This window comes from Cavia porcellus, unplaced genomic scaffold, assembly GCF_034190915.1.
Source record: "Cavia porcellus strain 051 isolate PalLab524CR breed Dunkin Hartley unplaced genomic scaffold, mCavPor4.1 scaffold_3, whole genome shotgun sequence".
NCBI classification, from domain to species: Eukaryota; Metazoa; Chordata; class Mammalia; order Rodentia; family Caviidae; genus Cavia; species Cavia porcellus.
Genome location: NW_026947486.1, coordinates 92323631 through 92329185, shown reverse-complemented (window position 1 = coordinate 92329185; position 5555 = coordinate 92323631). Strand labels below are relative to the sequence as shown.

The 5555-nt window shown below is 45.9% G+C and overlaps 1 long non-coding RNA gene across 1 annotated transcript; it reads right to left on the bottom strand.

Annotated features, from left to right (window-relative positions):
- Positions 1-4315: 4315 nt before the first annotated feature.
- Positions 4316-5243, bottom strand: LOC134475372 (uncharacterized). The gene is made up of 2 exons (XR_010046480.1): positions 5043-5243; positions 4316-4774 (listed from the first exon to the last, which is right to left on the bottom strand). It is a non-coding gene; the product is annotated as an uncharacterized LOC134475372 (long non-coding RNA).
- Between the last annotated feature and the right edge of the window lie 312 nt (positions 5244-5555).

Sequence of the window (5555 nt, the reverse complement as noted above, 5' to 3'; positions counted from 1 at the left end):
CACTCTGATCTCAGGGTTTTACCGAGCTGTTCGCTCTACTTAGAGTGTGCTTCCTCCAAATGTCTGCAAAGGCTCAGTGCCTCACTACCTTCAGATCTAGTCTCAAGTGTCCACCTCCTCAATGAGCCCTTCCTTAGTTCATTTGACACTGACACTGTACCCCCATCTCCCTTCTCTGCTGTTTCTTTAAGTACTTATCACAGTCAGGCATACTGCATTCTTTTCTATGTTGTATACCATCTGTCTTACTAGAGTACAAGCTTTATAAAAATTGGGAGTTTATCTGTCTCACTCATTGCTGTGCCCACAGCTCCTAGACCAGGGCCTAGTATTTAATAGGCAGTCAGTACATCTTTGAAGTGCCAGCAAGGAGCCAGGCATGTAAAAAGCAATTGATCATAGGGCACTGTTATTATTGATAGCAATTTCTCTATGATCCCCCTTTCCAAAGCCGGGGCTCATCACAACCATGTATTTATCAGATACTCAGTTAACATGACCTGGAAAAAAAACCCACTTGAGGTGGAAAATACTACTTGCAAAAAGAGATAGCTAAACAAAATGGACTCTAAGAAGGAGGAAGGCAGGACCTCAAGTGATTTCCAAAAATCAAATGTCCAATCCACCATTTCCTTTTGAAAAACAGGCCTCCAATGAAGAGGCTTGAAACAAAGAGTGTTGTGTTCTAGGTGTCAGCTTCCTCTTGTGTTTATCAGTTTTCTGTCACTAATGAAATACCTGAGAGTTTCACTTACAAAGAAAAAATATTCACTGTAGCTCACAGTTTTGGAGGTTCCAGTTCATGACTGGTTGGCTCTGTTGTTTTTGGGACTGTGGTAAGGCACCCCATCATGGTGGGAACACGTGAAGAGCAAACCCACTCACATCACAAATTGGGAAGCAAAGAGAGAGAGGAAGAGACACTGGACCAGTAATCTCTTTCAAGGGCAAGCCTCTAATGACCTAAGGATCTCCCACTAGGCCCCACCTCTAAACCTTCTACTAGGAGACCAGGTCTTTTTAAGTGGACCTTTGAGAGACATTCAACATTGAAATCATGGCACTGCCCTAAATTCACATGTTGAAATACTGACCCTTAAGGCAATGGTATTAGAAGGTGGGGGCTTTAGGAGGTGACTAAGTCATGAGGGTGGAACCTCATGAGGGTGGAATCCTCATTAATGGGATTAGTTTCCAGATGAAACAGAATCCAGAAAGATCTCTCGCCCCTTTCCTCATTTAAGGACCCAGTCAGAAGATATATTACAATCTGTTACCACCTTGATCTTGAACTTTTCAGACTCTAGAACTGTGAGAAATAAATTTCTGGTTTATAATCCACCCAGACTGTGTTATTTTTGTTACAAACTGCAGCCCAAATAGATGAAGATAAAGGGCAATTTCTAAAAGGGAAAACCAGAAAGTCTACGTAGACCCTTAACTTGGGGCCGCTATTCCTCTAAGGGCTCATAAACTTGGATGGAGAGAAATGCATCTTTAATTCTGCTATCTTTTAACTACATGTTAGCATTTCTTGTGGTCATAAATGCAAGCAACAAATCACTGTAGTACTAGAGGGATTGTGACTTTGTCTCCAACAGAAATGACTCATACATTCATATCACATTAGAGAGAAGTAGATTTCTTTCCATAGCAATATGTTCATCACTATTTTGAAATTATGATAGCTGCAAGACTCACTGCCAGATCCTTTTATTTAATGCGCTAATAGTGAGGCACAGATATGACAAACTTAACCAAAATATTGATAACTGTATTTCAGTATAATTGATTTTTGTTATAATCCTTTGTATTTTATTTTATGCATTTACTCTATTACTCTGAGAAGGGGATCATAGGCTTTAATAAATTCCTCAAGGTTTGCAGCACACCCATGTGTGTGTGCACCCACACACAGAATGTAAGAACGTCATGTCTATTTTCAAAATGAAACGGTAACTTCTGTACCTGTATTACTATTCTGGGTACCCAGAATACCTAGCTTTATATTTTACTCTGTGGCCCAGAAAACCCTCCTCTGAATATTCACTGAAGAGCTCAGCGTCGACTCTTTATTCGGGATCTGTAAGAAGCATGATGGTCATTGCCAAACCTTCTTATTGAAGTGAAAAATCATAGACTTTAGGCTGGATAACAAGGAAGTTAAGATAGCAGAGGAACGATGAAGTGGAGAAAAGTAAGATCAGTGGGTTAGACCCGCCCATGATACTGAAGAACAATTCTCCTGGGAATAAGCAAGCAAACTGGAAGATATAGATGTAGCAGAAGGGAGGATTTGCAAGAGTGGATTTTAAAGTGGCGCAGTTGAGAGTAATGTCCAAACCCAAGGTGTAACTATGCTGAGTATTGCTTGAGGAGTAGTGAAGACAACGATAAAGGTGAAGAAATCAAGAACTAGAGACACCACCGCGTTGGAATGGATGTCCATTGGGATATTGGGTGGGGCTTATGGAAGAGGAGGAAACCATGAGCTGTTTCACCAAAGATGTTTGATGAACGAGACAGAAAGATGAAATGATTAGAAGTAGGGGAAGCTAGTACAGCCCGAATAGTATGGACCTTCGCAGAGCCTGATATTCAATGTTAAGAGCTCCTCAAGGCCTAGCTTCATTATTCCTTTGCCATTCCATAGTCTTTACAAAGGTGAACCATTCCTTCCTTGGCTTTGAACACCTACCCTGATGGCTCCCAAATTCATAATTGTAGTTCACATTGCACCTCTGAGTTTAAGACAGTTTGTCTAACTGCATTCATGACATCTCTGTTCAAACCAAACATATGACCTTTTCTCTAAGAGTGGCCCACTTTCAGTTTTCTCTGCTTCTGTGGCATCACTGTCCATTCAGTGGCCCTGAGAAGAGATCTCAAACAAATCTCCTCTCTCACCATTTTGCATGTTCAATCCATTATCAATTCCTGTTGATTGGGCTGGGTGTATAGCTCAGGGCACAGTACCTTCCTGGAAATCATGAGGTTCTGAGTTTGATTCTTGGTACAGAGAGAGAGAGAGAGAGAGAGAGAGAGAGAGAGAGAGAGAGAGAGAGGATTCTTGTTGATTCACCTCCTAGGTAGCTCTTGCAGTCATCCACCCCTCTCCACCACCACCTTGATCGATCCCCACCAGTATCCCTCATATGGTCTAATGCCACAGCTTCTCCATACATGTACTTGGCCTCGCTCCAATCTGTTCACTCTGCAGCCAAAGTAATCTTTTTAAATTGCAAATCAGTTCATGTCACCTGTCTGTTTAAACATATCACATCTGTCTCATTTGATGCTGGCTCTGTAGTAGCTAGCACAGTGCCCAGTATAATATAATGGTTCAATAAATTTTTGATGGCTGAATGAAGGTGAAGTAAGGTGGAGAGTTTGAAAGCACGTGGACCAAATGTGTTCTTTGATCACAAACTGAATTCTTAATCCTGGTTATAAACTAAACCTACGGGTAGCCCCAGTATGAACTCAGTCTCCTGGGTTACAGCCTAACTCTCTCTTCGCGGCTGCTTATACCAGTGGCTCTCAATTCTGGCTTCTCAGAAAACTTACTATTTAAAGAGCACTCCCCCACTCATCAAAGCGGTATGTAGGGGTGGACCTGGCCTAATTAGATTTGGAAGCTTCTTAGGTTTTAATGAGAATTGTAGCTGACACATAGTCTTGCTCTGCAAAGTGCATGTGCAGAGTAGCTGCATGGCCTGGGAGCTTGCTAGAAATGCAGGCCTCATTGGGGTTCTAAGTCAGAATGTGCATTTAACCAGGACCCCCAGCGATAGTATTTGAGAAGTGCTGCTGAGTAGTGGGACAGGAGGATGCAGACTTTCCTCTCAGCTTCCAAGGAAGAATGTGGCTATGTGGTTTGGGAGCAAATCTGCACTACCGTCCTCTAGTCCCAGCCTAACCACAGGTTCCAGTTTCACTAGGCTGGTGGCCCGGAATGCCAGGATAGACAGTGTGAATTAGGTGTTCACATGGACGAAACTCCCATCGTGACTAGCTACAGCAAAGCAAAGGCTCCATTCCACCAGGAAAGCCGGGACTGGCAGAGTATGCTCGCTGAGAGCCCTTTTTGATGAGTGGAAACAATAGAATAAAGAACCAGCCCTCGCGGTCCTGTCACGTCCCTGCACCCGACGACTCCTCAGCAGCCTAGCCTAGTCATGCTTGCTAGCGCGGCACGCACTGCAGCTTGAGCCAGGAATCGGCTCTCAAAGCCACAGCTTCTCCAATTCTCTCCACCAGCTTCCCACTCCCACTGCAAATCTCTTCTCTAAAAATAAAAATAAAAAGTCTCAAATGCGTTGCAATTTTATTGCTGGTTTGGTTTCTAAATTCCGCCCTGTTTAAGGCAGGAACCCTGATTCTTGGGGCTGGGTGGGAATAGGTGGGGGCGGGAGCCTCTAGTTGCAGCGTTCTGGGGTTCTGCTAGCGCAGGAAGCTGCGTCCTGTCTGGGGATGGGGTCCCCAGGGCTGCTGCAGCGCTGCCTACTCCACCCCCGCCTCCACCAGGGCAGCAGCGCCCAGGGGCTGTTCTCCAGCCCGGCGCTAAAGGCGCGGGGCGAGCCCTGTGCTGGCCCCCTCAGGCGGGCGATGCGCCTCCGCGGAGCGAGCTCGTGCTCTTCTTGGGCCTTGCTGGCACGGCCCTGTGCCACCGCCAGTCCGTCCTGGTACCCCGCCAGCAAATGGCTTCATACTGGAAAGTCAGCCGCTGTCTGCTGCCGCGGGTGGCAGAGTCTGAAAGCAATTTGCACAAGCCCTGGCGACAGAAAACGTTGTGTTCTTTTTGGAGATCGATCCCTCAGAAGGAGACTCTTTTAAAAAAGTTATATCAGGGGCTGGGGGTTTAGCTCAGCGGCATAAGTGCCTGCCTTGCAAGCAAGCAGTCATGAATTCGATCCCTGGTACCGATAAAAAGGAAAAAGACAAAAAAAAAAAAAAGTTATGTCAGGCCGCGGTGCAGCTGAGCAGCCCCCACTCCGGAATTGGACATGAGGATGGAGAAAGCACTTGAACTTTAAACTCACTGGAGCCACCAGGTCGCAGAGCCCAGGACACAGCCTCTCAGGAGCCAGCTGTTTGCTGTGTAACTGAAAGCCGTGTCCTCTGAGGACATTCAGACGGTTGATTAAGCACTCTCCTTGTCTCTCAGGCAGCTGGCTGTGGATGGCGGCTGTCGCTGGCAGGAGACCTGAGGGCACCCAGCTGTTGCCCAGCCAGTGAGCCAATCCGCCTCCTGAACCTGAGGCGTCAGTTTCTTTGTTGAAGGACACATAGCTTCCGGGAAAAAAAGCACCAGGTGGCCTCTCTGGGAGATACTCACACGTCTATATTGTCGTGGTCTGGATGCTCCGTGTTTCTCTGGGGTCTGTACCCAGCTTCCTCCTTCCTGGCAGTACTTCGCGGAACATGGTCATAGTCTGCACTGGAATATTGGCTCCTCAGTCTTTCCTTAGCTTTTTGTATTCTTCTCTTGTCCTCAGTTTTCTTCCTCTTTGCTCCCCATTTATGGTCTGTCTGCCTTCCTCTCTCCCTCCTTT